Source organism: Ricinus communis, chromosome 1 (assembly GCF_019578655.1).
Source record: "Ricinus communis isolate WT05 ecotype wild-type chromosome 1, ASM1957865v1, whole genome shotgun sequence".
Lineage (NCBI taxonomy): Eukaryota > Viridiplantae > Streptophyta > Magnoliopsida > Malpighiales > Euphorbiaceae > Ricinus > Ricinus communis.
In genome coordinates, this window is record NC_063256.1 from 27,494,972 (window position 1) to 27,511,063 (window position 16,092).

Consider the following 16,092-nt stretch of genomic DNA (forward strand, 5'->3'; position numbering starts at 1 on the left):
ACTCGGAAGTCTTGGTTAGGTCCTAAAGTCCTTTGATTTTTCTCCAAAAATGATATGTTGAGAGTCCAAATAACTTGAAAACACAAATAGATACCCAGTGTGGTGAATCTAGCATAAAAATGAATAAATGAAGCACAGAAACATGTATAGAATGCAACACATAAAAAAATAATAGTTCCTTAAGGGGGGACTCCTTGGGCTTGAGGTTAGCATTCCATATTGAAGGGATAAAAGAGAATCATACTTAGATTTCTTGGTCGGATGGTATCCTGATCTATATGGGTTGAAGCCCATCCGAGCGATAGGGAGCGTTAAGCATTCAAGCTTTTAGGTATCTTTAGTATCCTACATTGACATGTTTATTCATGTATGTATGAGTCTATTTTAATTTATGCATGATATGTTTGCATTAGGTTAGGTGGGAGGGCGCCATCATGTAGAGATTGCGAGAATTTCTAAGTGTGGTCATGATTTGGCACTTTTAAGTGCTTGATTCAGACTTAACCTTCTGCAGTCTGTCCTTGTTGCAACTTCTTAATACTTTGGTTGGACTTTCACTATTTCTAGTGGTATGGACACTAGTACTTTGGTAGTAAGGCTTATGACTTTATTGATGTATGTCTGATAGTATGCAGTCAGATCCTACTTCTTCTACTCAGCTTTCGGTTTGATGAGTTCAGGGACTATGCTATAGATTGGTAGACACTTGTGTCTTTCGAGCATGGAAGAGATGGCAGGGACTTGCCTACGAGCCATACCTTCATTTTTTTCTCTTTTTTATTATATTTTTTATTTTTTCCCTTTTATTTTCCTTTTTCTTTCTTTCTCTTGTCTAATTGTTGCCTAGACCCCCCCTTTTTGGGTTTTCGATCCAACAATCCATTTCACCTTGATTATTGCCTAGGTCTCCCCTTTTTGGATTTTCGACCTAGAATGCTAGCCTTAACTTTTTTCTAAGCCGCCCTTTTAAGGATATTCACCTTAGCAGGCATCTCTTTTGTGATTTTATATTTTTATTTCTCTTTTTTTTTTCTTTTCTTTCTTGTTTTAGAGGTATGGTTGTACAAGGAGTGGGAATTGCTTGCCCCTTAATTGCTTCTAACAATGATGGCTTCTTGGTTGTTGACACACATTGTTGCTTCTTGCTATGTCTATTTGCGAGACATTTCACACTTTTGTTAATTGAACATTTTGAGGATTACCTTGTAAGTATATTGTTGTTCAATATGATGTTATCATTTTGGTTAAAGCATAACTATTGTTTGGTCCATGTGCCTGGCTGAACTCACATCGTCAGTTAGCCTTTTAAGGTTTTCTAGCTAACTTATTTCTCTACAATGCCCTAACTTTTGCCTAGGTCTCTTCTTGTTGGATCTTTTAGCCTAACGAGTATTTTGATTTTTGTTTTGATTGATTTTTTTTGGACTGAGTGGTAGAGTGAGCCCACACCTTTATATAGCCTATTAGCCTTATTATGGCCTTAGGGAGAGGTTTTTAAGTGATGAGCAGAGTTTTCTACAATAATTTCATCCGGTTTTTTTGTTTGTTTATTTGTTTTCTTTTCTCTTTTTCTGGGTTTTAGGATTTAGTGCCATATGGTTGGCTTGGGCCTTTGTCTTCTCTATTTTATCGTCTTTAGGCTCATGCCTATTCTTGGCTCGACTGGCTTGGTGAAGGCATGGGTTGAGGCTTGGCATATCTTTAAAAGGTTTAAGTCAAACAATCGTGACTTTTATTCTTGCTTTCACTTATTCTCACTCTCTCATTGAAAGTTAGGTAGGATGCGAATGTGACCTCAATTATGCTTGAATCAAATGGGTGATATGGCACATAATCATAATATGCAAATAAGATAGTTATGAAAATGCTTAATTAATAGTAGGTAAACCATCTGTCCAAATAAACAAGACTGATTGTCCAATGCATGATGTTGAAAGTATTATCTATTAGAGTCAAAAGGCATAATTAAACATGGTGATGTTCACTCAGGATTGTCAATCTTCCCCTCCTTGATAAGCATAAGAATCTCATCCCTTAGAGCATAGTAACGGTTGGTGTCGTTGTGAGGCAATTGATTATATTTATAGAAGGCATTTAGGTTATTGTCTATTTGAGTCACCTCTAGTCTTATGAAAGGTGACTTCAGTAGTTGAAGCTCTTGTAGCTTAGCCATGACTTGAGATAAAGGTATCGAGAACTTGGCAAACTCCCGGAGCTGACTGCTTAGACTGAAGGTCACGTCCATGGCGTTCACTTCTTTTGGGCCAAGACTGTTTGTACTGCTCCTTCTATTGGATTTATTTTTGAGCTCAGCCTCTTCAACAATAGCAGCATAATCTCTCAAATCCTTGAAATTCCTGATAGGCTGGGGAACTAGCTTATCATAGAGCTGAGACAAAAAACCTTTGATGGCAAAGCGCACTTGGTCCCTTTCTATTGGCCGGGTGGTCATCTTTGGCACCTTAATACAGAATCATAAGATGTACTTGGATGCAATTTCATCAGAGAGTTTTCAAGCAGCTTCCAAATCCTGAGTGCTCACTTCGACCTTGGTGTTGTACTCATATTGACCCATGAATCTCCTAGTGATTGCCAGTACGAGTAGGCTGCAGCTCCAATTAAATAGAGACGGAAGTACTGGACTATTTGTTGCCTAGTCAGGTTAGAATAAATAGACATGTTGACCTAGTATGAATTCAAGAAAGCTTGGGGATCACCAGACCCATCAAATTTTAGCAAGTTAGGGAGATTCACCTTTCTTTTAGAGGTGTTCAGCATGGACTAATCAATGTCTTCAATGCCTTCCCATCCTTTCAACTAGAGTAGTTTTTGCATTTTATCCAGCTTTCTTCTCATCTCCTCCAACTTAGGATTTTGCACTAAAGACACAAGAGATGTGCTAATGGGACTTGGCGAGGACACTAGAAGGACTTGTACCTCATCATCACCACCTATGCATTCATTAGAATTATTGTCATTTCCTCGTTCCTTTTCTACAATAGTAGTAATGAAATCCAAAGTAATGGGCGGTTGTCCGTCATCGTTGGCGTTATCAGCGTCAGCTGGAGTGACGCTCCTGATGGTTGTGTTTTTGGTCATCATGACTAGTTTTAGGAGATCCGAATGTTGTTTACTATTTCTATTAGGCCTTTCATATGCTCTTTAATGGCAGCCATCTTAGCTTGTAGTGTTCGCACATCAATAAAACTACTTCTTGCCATTTATGTTTGTTCGCATGTGGATCGCCTTTCTCTTCAAACCCAAGCAATAATGATATGACAGAAATCGTAAGAGATTATAAAGGTGCGCATGAAATGTAAATGCAAATGCGTGCATGCATGGTGTCTAAAAGAGAAGAAAGGGAGTTAGTTAGGATATACAAAAATTAGAAGCATCTGATAGGATTTAATAAGAGAACAAAAATTTTATGAAATGCAAAACTCCCTCACTTCAAAGTACATGGCATGGTCTCATCTTTCCTAGGATTTTTTGGTTTCGGCATAACTATTAACTAGGGATAGCAATGCCTGCTCTTTTTCTTCCGGCACGATCGTGACTTTCTTGGAAAATAAATGATTTAATTCCCTAATATTCAAAAAGGAGCCAAGTAACCCCCATGTTGATTACTAAGAAGAGGGTCAATTATTTTGAAAGTCTTTCATGTTTGTGCATCAGGAGACTCAGAATGTTAAGAGAAAATTGAAGGATTAGCCGCATACTTGCCTACTTTACGATAAGTCTCCTCGAGCATACCCATTGAAGGTGTCAATTTAGGGTTATACAGGATCCAAAGATTCTCGATTAAGCGGGTGGGTACTTTGGCTAAATTCCAAGTCTTCTATCAATATTCCTACCATCACGCTAGCATATAATGTGGTAAATCCTAGGGGAAGGAATTAGGACTTACTATATGAGCTTTGGTTTAGGTAGTAAGGTTGAGTTTCCCTTGACGGTGAGTACCTTTTTTATACTTCGAAGAAACTTATTCCTTTTTTTCAATTAGCATGGAGTTGTGTTGGCAGTACTTAACACGATAAATTTATGGTGCTCCTTAGTACGGGCTAAGGGTGATGATCATCATCAATGCAAGTCATCTCCTATTCGAGTAGAACATGGATATCCCTTACATCGAAGCCATCAGGAATATAGGGCCTTAATTCTAATGCAATGTAAGGCTTAAGTTAATAATGTTAGGAGAGGCAAAACCTCATCCACTCCTTAGAGTCAACTTGTTGAATCCTCAGTGGAGTCACCACTATGAGCGACTAGGATCAATGTTGGTCTAGGGTCCACTCTCCGTACTAGTCGTGTTTCAAAATGAGCAATTCAGTTAAGGACCCTATGGGATTATGAATGGCCTTAAGATGAATTGGAGAAGGAGCTAACCCCCGATGAGATTGGGGTAGATTCGGGAGTGAGGATGATGGCTTAATACTCCTCGCGGAGAGCTTGAGTTTCCCCTTCCCTAAAATCGGAGATTCTAGGTTCAGAAAGTTAGGTATAGATAGGGAAGGTTTATGAAAGCACCCCTATCCGCATAGGCGGTGAAGCCTAGCCTCCACTAAAGCATACAAGCCTTTGCCTATCCTAATAACATTGGCTTAGCCTAATCTTCATCCTATATTCATTTATTCACTAACCTTCTTTTATATCTTTTTTAGCATGTGAGGTGAGAAACTAAGAGACTAGCCTAAAGAATAGGTATTTTGGTACCTAAAGTAGTCCTAGATGGGAGTAACTAGGTTAGATTGAGCTAGCGCGAGGTCAGCCTCTAGAGACCCTAAAACAGCAAACGTCAGCCAGATTAGCAAACATGAAAAAATAAGGACTATTAAGGTTGAACTCGCGCAAGTACAGGCTAAACATGTGTGAGTTTGGACTTCTCGAAGCTCTAAATCGCCAAAACAACATGATAAAACCAAAAATTACAATACACAAGGCTATTAAGGTTGAACTTACACGAGTACAGGCTAAGCCCACATGATTTCAAGCTTCCAAAAGCCTAAAAGTGCTAAACTAACTGTGTTTTTTATACTAATGATTTAAATTCGAAGGGTTTAGGATGAACTTGGACGAGTAAAGGGTTGAACTCGTGCGTGTTCAACTAATAGAGGGGAAAGCAAATGGGTTTTGCACCTCAAATCACAAAATTAAAAGAAATAAAATATGATGAAGAACAAAATTGAAACACACAAAATATGCACCAAATATCAAATTAAATTAACTTTGGCCCTTAAGTGGTGGTTTTTTATGGGAAATTCAAATTACAATGCTTTTAAAATGAATAAGGTGTGTAAGACTTGAAGAATACTACCTAAAGATCTTGATATGTGTGTGGGAATAGGGTCTATTAGCATTTTTGGTGTTTTGGAGAAGGATGGATATAGAGAGAAAGTGGGGCTAAGATTTTTTTATGTATATGGATATGTGGGGTGTGGAGATTAGAGAGAAAGTGAAAAGACAAATATGAATTTATATAGGTTTTTAGGGTTTAAAATGAAGGGTTAAGATGTATTTTAAGGTTAGAGATTGGAGGGCTAGTATCACGCCATATCATTTGATAAACTTTTATCTTGAAATGACATGACATAAAGCTGGAAAGGCCTTGCCCTGGCCTGAATACGCGCTGGCTAAGCTTGAGCGTCTACAAGTTTAGCCTGAACGAGTGTGAGCTAAGCCTAAACATGGGTGAGGTTGGTCACGTTGGCTAAGCTTGAGCTAGCACGAGTTGAGCTTGAACATCCGCGAGGTCAGTCGCACTAGCTTTGCCTAAGCTAGCGTGAGCTGAGCCTGAACATGCGCGACTTTCATCTGGCAGCCTTGCTAAAGTATGGTTTTTTGGGTTCCACGGCTTTAGGTCGATCCTCGAGGTTGTTTCCATAGGTTTAACACGTTTTATTCATTCAAAAGCATTCCACTAACTAAAATGTCTCACCATTAGGCTTATAAAGATTTTGATTTGCAAACATTTGGTGCTAATAGGGTCGGGTAATTTTCTAGTATTGATGAGGTCTTGTATTTCATGTTTCAGGCATATATAGTTGTAGGTATGGTGTCTGGGTGCTTGGTGTAATTTTCAGTTTGTGTTTGGCTTGTATCAAGGTGCGTTAGGGTTCGGTGGGTTTTTGAAGGTAGTGAGTTAAAGCAGGCCATTTTGCACCAGTCTTTCAAATATTTTCAGAAGAGGCTGCTTGAAATTGGAGAACCTCCCTGGTTCTTGGACAACATTCACATCAAGAGTTTTCTCCCTCTAGCTTGATAATTCATCCTTCCGCCAGTTCGAACATTTTTCCTATTATCATTCTCAATTTCTTTAACTTGAAGCGCATCATCATATATGTCAAACCAAGCTGGAATAACATTTCGAACCACCATACGAACTTGGTCCTTCTCAAAAGGTTTATTTTTCATCAACCCAGCCTTATTCCTCCACCTAGTTAAGAAATTAGAGAAGGGTTCATTCGAACTTTGCTTAGTGGACTCAAGATCTCTTATTGAAAGTTCAATATGAGTGCTATAGTCATATCGCTTAACAAAAGAGTTATACAAATCTCGCAATTCAGGTTTAGTGAACCTTTCTAAGCCGTGATACCAGTTCACAGCAGGTCCTTCTAAGGACAATATAAATAGCTTGAAAATTGGATCTTACTCAGTTGAGTAGTTCCCATGATAGCAACATAATTTTTCAAATGAACCTTTGAATCATGAGTCCTATTAAACTTGTTCATCTCAGGCATTCTGAACTTAGCATGTAGCTTGTCTTCACTCGTCAAGACCAATTCATCAAAGTCAAGTCAGGTCTAAAACCCTTGATTTCTAGCATCCCTTGCATCTTGTCAGGCCTTGCACTCAAGTCTATCACAACCTTATTATGGGCAAGGGCAATCTCCTTCTTAGCTTGTTCTAGCGTACTCCCCTCCTAGCAAGATCTTTGGCATTAGCAGCAGCAGTTGTGGCAACAACAGCAGTTTCAACAGCAATAGTGATTGGGTCAATAGTAGCAAGGGGATTAGCTATGGTGGAGGCATTAGGTGCAACCGGAGCAGCCGATGAGACTTGGTTTGCAGCCATTCCAAACAAAAGTTATTAGAGCTCTTCACGAATCACACCCCTCAGGTCATCGATAACTGCATTCTTGAGGATCTCGACATCCTGCTCATTAGCTCTCTCATTGGCCATTTCAGGTATAGCTTTAGTCCCGTTCATAGAAGATTGATGCCTTGGTCTTTTCAGGTACTCTAACACGGACTGGAACTTCAATGAAATTGGTATCCTCTTCAGCCTACAACTTTCTTGTCTTTTCCAACCCAAAGGAGAATCTATATGGCTTCAAAACAAAGAGTTATAATGATACATAAGATACATGGTATGCATGATGCACGCATAATGCACAAGATCAAGGATTAGCAATCATAAAGAGATTCACAAAGTACTATATAATCATCCTTCCAACCTTATCACTTCCGCACACGGTTCAAAGTGAGTCTGTTTTCCTTAGGATTTTGGACCTGGGCTTACTATCAACAGGGGATTGTAGTCCCAATGCGCGTGCCAAAAGCTCTAAAAGCATATTAAAACAAACAAGGTGATATTTTTCAATGTAAGTGTAAAGCTTGCATATTTTTTGGTTTAATCACATGTTTTAGGCCAAAGCCCTCCAAGATGTGGGCTTAAGCACTTATAAGGAAAAATATCTCACATATGAAGCAATTGGATTCCTAGGAGAGATTACTACAGTCATTACCATGGGCTGAATCATGAGTAAGGATAAAAGGCTCCCACAAGTAAAAATATCATTCCTTTGCTCATCTTCCTAATCAAGGGTCTATGGGATGAAGGATACTTACTTATTACTTGTGAATGATGATTATCCAGTGTCGTAACTCTAAGGTTCAAGTGGAACCACAGAACTACTAACCGACGCCATCAGAGCTATAGGGACTAAGGCGCATAATATGTGAATATGGTGTAATGATGCAAGAATAACTCGTTAAATAATAAAATTAAAAATAAGGATACACTAAAAGTCAGCTTCTTTTATCCTTAACAGAGTTACCACTGTGGGCAGCGATTTTGGGCCACACTTAAGTGTATACAGCGACTACGATACTGCAAAACTTTTCAACCTAATCAGGAACATGCTAACTAGTCACAAAAACTAGCATAGAGAAAGGGAGTTGCCACCCAGGTAATTCTCTAGTACATATTTATTAATTGAGTGGCGTTTCTAGATTTCATATGGAAGCTTCGCCACATCTAGAGATTGTTCCAGAACCCAACTTCCTTATTTATGTATTCCTATTTTTAAATTTATTGTTTAACAGGCTATTCCCTATAAACACAACAATTATACCTCTACAATTAATCACCACAAGATGTAAAGTCCACTTAAATCTAGTGCATTTTAGTTAAGCCTAATCTCCATATGTTTTGTTAGCCTAGTTTTACTTTTCAATAATGCCTGAAGCCCACCTAATCTAGCCCAATTGCAGCTTATGCTTTGATCACCAAATTTTTAACCTAAGTGGATCATCATTTATATGCGAAGGCCCAATTAGGTCTTCCTATTCTAAGTGAGTCTATTAATTAATTTTAGATATGGCACAAGCCTACCACATTTATATGGATTTTAATTTAGGCCCAAATTACCAATATTTAACCTATTGGACTGTAATTTACATGCAAAGTCCAATTTTAGTTTATGTTTAGGTGTTAGGTTTTAATTTTCAATAAAACAATAAATATTAGCTATTCATTCACATAATTAAACAAAAATAAAGCAGAAAACGATAATAAGGCTCAAAAATCTCAAAATAGGACAACTTTAAGAAAAACTAGCAAGGATGATATCATAGAGCTGGTCGGCTCAATGCTTAGTCGGTCGGCTCTGCATTGAGTACATTGGATCTAGGGTTTCTGACCAGGCCGAATTTGCTTAATTTTGAGCTCCACTCCCATTTTCTCGAGGTTCATGCATAAAAAGACACAGAAACAGTTAATATACATGCAATAACATAAAAATAAATTATTTCTAGGGCAAAGAAACTCACATTAATTAAATAGCCTACTTACAATAAGTAATACTTCCTAAGATTATCAATTTCAATACCCAAAAACTTAACATGATAAAACATGCAAAATCATGGTAAAAACATGGATCTAAATCATATAAAACATAGAATAACATCTAAAGCAATCATATATAAACCCTAGTATGTTTCTAATAACACGAAATCATAAAAAGGATAAAGAAGATCCTGATGATGTTGGATTTAGGAACCCTCAGGTTGTCACCGTATTGTATAGATCCTTGAGTCTCAGGTGATGAGGAGGAGGTTGAATCAAATATTGGATAGGAATCCAGATTGTTTAGGATTTGTGTTTGTGATTTTTGAAAGTATGATGAACTGCCTAATACTTACGTCATTCTTTATTAGTTGCCAAAAGTAATATTCTTAGTTGTTGTAAATTGCTATCAGTTGCTAAGAATTTCTAATCCTAGACTCAAAGCCTCTCTTTATATTTATAGAAGAATGATTTTGGAAACCCTAGATAGTCTTCTTGATATACGTTCTCAATTCTGATGATATCAATAATTAAAAAGAATTATTTTAGACTTGTCGGGTGTTTTATCGATAAATACCAAATAAATCTTTAAAAACCATTTTAAATTTGAATTATTATCAATAAGATGTTCTAGAAATTGTATATGCATTAATTTTGGTATTTTAAATAGAAAAAACACACGAAACGATGTTGAATATCAAAATTGGGACCAATCGAGACTATGTAGAGTAAATCGACTCTATACAGAGCCGACTACCTCTATACATAGCTAACCAACTCTATGTTGAGCCAATTAGCTCTGGGTGCAACCGATTCAGCTATACGTAGTGCTGATTGCCCCAAGGGGCCAAAAGTTTTAAAAAATTTACATTTTAGTCCTTGAACTTTTAAAATCTTCAATTTCACTCCTCAAACTTAATTTTTTCTGTCAATTTAGTCCAAATTGATTTCAGAAAATTTTTTTGGTTCGATTATTCACAACCCCAATTAGGACTTGGCCGTCCTTGACCTATCGAGAATCAAGAAAAGTAGTAACTTTCATTATCAGATTTTCCATAATCCCTCGATATACATATTTGAAAAACAGGTGCTGACACTTGGCAAACTAGTAGAGTTGTTCAACATGTCCCAGTTGAGGTACTTTCCTATTCTGCTAGTGTGTACATCACCCTTCATTGATGTCCTGTTGTGATAAGAAGGAAAGGGGTATACCTGTTTGGGTTAGGATGGTTAGTTTTTGCTTCGATGCCTAATTTTTATTGATTTCTCCTCAAGGAGGTGGAGATATCTGGATTACTGGCATCATTCCAAGTGGAGAGCGAGGCTAATTGAGTTCTAGCGATTTTGGCTAAAACCATTATTGGGTTAGACATGTTCAAAATCCATCAACGGTTTACTGGCAGCCTCATTCTCTTGCAGGTATGCAACCAAATATCTATTTTTCCTTTTTCTTTTAACACCTTCACTTTTGCCTAAGTCGCCCTTTCAAATTTAAACTTAGCAGGCTATTGTCTTAACTTTTGCCTAAGCTGCCAATTACCACCCATTTTTCGGATCTACATACTGAGGGAATTATGAAAAACCCTGTGATGAAAGTTACTGCATTCTCGGGTCTCGGAAGACGAAGGACGGGTGAATCCGAGGTTAAGGTTGAGTTTAATCTAGTCGAAATTACCTTTTTAATTCAATGTGGAGTTAATTGCTGATGGCTTGCTTATGCAGCTACAACTAAGGCAGTGAACCTATCGATGCAGTCTAGCATAACGACAAGTATTAAAGATATCATATCCCTCGGGAAAATGAAATCCTAGAGTTACTACTTTATTCCTTGTTATCTAGCCTAAAATTAATAATGGAGGTTTCTAAATTTACTAATGACTAAAAACTAAATTCTAAGTGTAATGCAAGAATGAATGAGCAAAGAGAATAATCAAGACAAGAAAGCAAACCAATAGAGGACCTAGACTAGTTAGCAACCAAACAAAGGATAACAGATTGTTGAGTCTGATTATGCTTACCGTGGATGGATTCTAAGCTGAATTCGGTTTCCCTCTCGAGACAACCAAATTCCTAAACCTAAGAACCTAAAGTTGGAATCTCTTTCTAAGAATTGATTATTAAGTTAGCCTTAAGCTTTAATCCACCTCTATTAAGCTTTGTTAATTCTTAATCTGACAAATTAATTAACCTTATCTCTAAGTGAAGATTAACTTGTTCTTGCAACCAAATTTCCAAACTCAATTAGAATTTCTCAATTGCTAAAAGAATTCTATTCTATGAACAGTAATCAATGCATTCAATGTAACATAAACTAGAATTTCATTATTAATTGCAAAAAGAATACAAGAAAAGAAACTCAAATAATCTTAAGAATTCATTACAAAGCTAACATAGTAAGGAACCCCAATGGGTTCAGTCAATCTAGCTGCACATGTTCATGTCAATTCAATTACAATGAAAGAATAAAGAAATTGAAATATATACACCCTTTTCCTAGAATTGGATGAACAGCTCAAAGCCTTGATCTGCACTGCAAATGATTTATAGAATTACCTTTTCATCTGCTCCAAAAATCCTCTTCAATCTTCAATCCAATCCCAAGAGTCACAAATCTGACGTAAAAAGGTGGAATCAGTCTCCTGGGATCCTCCTTGAAATGTCTAAAACGCGTATAGCAAAATTCCAGGGGAAGACAAAGAGTCAAAATCACTGATTTCCTTTCTTTTTTTGGCTCGTTCAATTTATACTATGCGCAAATACAGGTGTGTTCTCAGCCCGTTCCCCTCAACACGGGCCATGTTCGGACTGTGTTGGTCTCCAAATGGCAAAATAAATTGAATCAATCAAGGGCGTGTTCTAGCCCGTGTCACCGACATGGCTGTGCTCTTGATCCTAACATGGGTGTGTTTTGGCCCTCGTTAACCAACACCGGCCGTACTCTGGGGCGTGTTACCCTTGAAAATTGTGTTGCTTCAAAGTGCTTAAGCTACATGGCCTGGAATTTCTGCACGGGCTCCAACACTGGCCTTGTTGACTTCCCAAAAGTTAACCCAAGTTCAAACGGCTCTGATTACGTTCGTTTTCACCCGGAATTGATCTAAAATTACTCAAACACTAATGATGGACCTATAAAATCTCCTAGAATACAAAAGGACATAAAACACGGGTGATCTTGGAATAAATACACAATAAATGCTAAGAAAATGCACAATAATATGCAAGTAAACATGAGTAAAACTATGCACATCAAATCACCCCACACTTAAGCTTTTGCTTGTGCTTAAGCAATTAATAACTCAACTCATAAAAATGCAGTAAGCAAGTCCTCAAAGTTCATGCCCTTACCTAGGCCACAACAAATAGTATTCAACACATCTCAAAAGAACTTAATCATAAGTCAAGTTGCAAATTATCAACATAGAATAGAGATAATATCAATGCATAAATAACTTAAACAACAACTCAATAACAAACATAAAAAACAAATGCCTAATAGGGATCACTCAAGTCACTCAAAGTGTGTATAAGGTAAGAAACAAATCCCTTAATGCAAATGTAGAAAACCCGCTTACTATAAGTTTGCTCATAAATCCTATGTTCGCTAGTGCGAATAAATGAATACCAAAATCAAGGTCTTTACTAGGGTTGTAATGAGGCTAAGGTAACGGTATGGAGATTTGGGAAAGAAGTGTGAAAATGCTGGAAATTCTTGCAATAAACAACAAGGTATGCTCAAAGGATTAAATGCCAAAAAATATTCACTAAAATCCTAAATTTGTAGAATAACGCTTGGAAATACTATCAATCCAATAAAGAGATAAAGAAATAAGGAATTTTATTGTTTTGTTGTTTTATTTTGTTTTTTTAACAAAAACTAGACTAGCAGCTTATAAGAGAACTACTGCATACAATTGAATAACGTAAAGAGCAAAAATACAGTTTGGATTAAAGAGAGCATCTAAAATATCAAAAAGAACTTAGTGAAATTACCAATATAGCAAATGGCATTTTAATCCCAAATAAGAGTGAGCAAATCATAAAAAATTCCAGCATAAAGGTAAAAGAAAGATAAAATGAAAGGGCTAAGATGTAAAGTGTGAGTGTAAAGATGAAGAAAATGGGTAAAGGCTCAAACATGGCTAACTAATGGAAACACAAAGGGTAGGCTTTTGGCCAAATGTGGTGAATCCTAAGTTGCCCAGATCATCTCATGGTATTCACAAATTCATGTAACCTTAACAAGCATTACAGAGCAAGTTCTAGAAGCAAAGCCAAATACAATGCACATTGAAACAAGAAATATAAAGAACAAATGTATAAGGAATGCTCAAAATGGCTCAAAATCTCACATTTGGAGTGTGGCATTAATTGTAATTGGTTCTCAACATCATTAATTGGATCATCACTTAAGAAATACATGTGTATGACATAATCAGCATTCTAAGTTACAATTCAACAACTTAAGAAACAATTAAGTAACACCGGTTTAACCCGACAGAGTTGATGTATTAAACACCATTAACTGTTTTCCAAGGACAATGAACAACAAAGAAAAGTAACTACAATTCTATAAATTAAATCGTCAATCAGCTTAAAAATAGCATAACTTAAGTGCATAAAAACATAGTATCTTAACATCCTAACAATATACATCATCAGCGATAGCAATTTCAGACACATCCAAAAGAAAATCAAAAGAAAGAGAAAGGAACATACGTTTTACCCACCCCACACTTGAAGAACACAATGTCCTTAGTATAAAATGAAGTGGGTACCCTGCATGGGATGTACAAGTAAAAGAAGTTGAAGCAATAAATTCAAGTACATAACATGTATGAAAAATAAAGTAAATAAATGTAGAAAATGAAAGAAAATCTAGTGAAGACTACCCTGATCATCCATCGAGGCTGGTGGAGTGAAAATCGGTGCGTCCTCTACAGGAGCTGAAATCAAAAAATACAGAAATAGCAGAAATTCAAAATGAGAATTAAATGATATATGAAAACTAAAACTAAGAAAATGTTCCAAAACCAAAGATCAAAGTGTCAAAAACACAAAATAAAAGTTGGGGTGCCTCCCAAAAGTGCTTCTTTTTCCCCTGAGTCATTTAGCTAGACTCGTTGACTACTCCCTGCATGTGCGGGTTTAACTTGTGCTACGGTCCAATCACCAGGTTATTGATGTCGTCCATAAGAATCTTGGATGAGCAATAAGTGTGGCTAATCCTTAGAATGTCAGCAATCCTCTAAGCAAACGCTTTTTGGTACTACCTTAGAGAGGGCAATGTCATCTCCCTCAGCTCGGATGTCAAGTTAGCAACTAGAATGGTAGGCAACTTGTTATCCTCATCCAAATATGCATAGTTGAGATGTTGTGGGAGCTCTTTCAACTTGAGGACTGGTGGTTCCTCAAGTGATGTCCTCAACTTCTGCACACCTACCCTATCAATCATAACAAACTTATCAATATTATTGCTTGGCTCATTTGCTAATAGAAACTCAAGCTGCTCCAAAACTTCCTCATTTGACAGCTCATGCTCATCTCCCATTGGCAAAGTAACTTGTAGAGGGTCTTCAACTAATATCTCCTACAATTGTGTCTCAATAGCATCATCAAGTACATTAATAGCATACATAATATCATCATGATCTAAAGACTATCTCATAGAATTATTCAAGTCAAAAGTGACAGTCTCATCCCCGACCCTAAGTTTTAGCTTTCCATCAAAAACATCATAATTGCCCTAGATGTTGCAAGGAAAGGTCTACCTAGAATCAAAGGTACACTACTCTCATCGTCCATATCTAAGATCATAAAAATCAACAGAAAATATAAATTTATCTACTTTTACAAGCACATTCTCTACAATACCCCAGGATACTTAACAGACTTATAAGCTAATTGTATGCTCATCCTAGTGGGTTTAGTCTCTCCCAGCTCCAACTTCTCAAATAGGTTGTACAACATTACATTAATGCTAGCTCCTAAATCAGCTAAAGCATCATTAATAGTTAAGTTACCTATAACATAAGGAATAGTAGAACTCCCTAGATCATGTGGCTTTTCCGATAACTTGTTCTAGAAAATTACTGAACATTCATCCATTAGTGTCACATATGCCAAGTCCTCAAACTTCCTTTTGTTGCTAAGAATCTCCATTAAGAACTTTGCATACCTAGGCATCAGCGAAATAGCTTCAACAAAAAGGTAAGTTTATATGCAGTTGTTTAAATATATCCAGAAATTTACCAAACTACTGCTCAACTTGTGCCTGCTTCAACCTAGTAGGGTATAGAATTTTGGGATGGTATTCCCTCAGTGGAATCTTCTTTGCCTCTTCCTTATCTAGTTCCTTCGCCTTGGTAGCTTTAACTTCCCTACTTGAATCTACCTGCGCATCAACATCATTATTAGAAACATGAGAAGAACTAAGAATATACTTATCTGATCGCAATGGGATTGCATTCACATACTCTCTCGAGTTAGACTCTGTATTGCTAGGCAGAGTCCCTGGTTGCCTCTCAGCCAGCATCCTAGAAATCTGGCCTATTTGATTCTCCAAATTCTGTATGGAGGCATGCTGATTTCTAAGAGCTGTGTCCGTCTACTAAAACCTATTCTCTGAAGTGCAGACGAACTTCATCATCAACTCCTCTAAATTGGGCTTTTTCTTATAGTTTTGAGGAAGTTGAGGGAGAATAGTTTATTGTTGGGGCTATTGCTGGTGCAACCTCTAAAATCTAGTGGACCCTGGGCGTTGTTATTTTACCACTTGAAAGTTAGGATGGTTTCTCCACCTTGGGTTGTATGTGTTGCTGTAGGGGTTATTCTACTGTCTGGGCACATTTCCCATATAATCAACCTGTTCATGGTTAGCAGAAGAAGATGAAGGAGAAGTAAACATACCTCCTACATTACAGTTTGCACTATAATGCAGGCCACCATAAAACTCGAAGCCAAGCTATACTGTATGGACTGGCATTTAGAGCCGGTCGATCTTCTTGGCCAAAAGCTCTACCAAGGCTG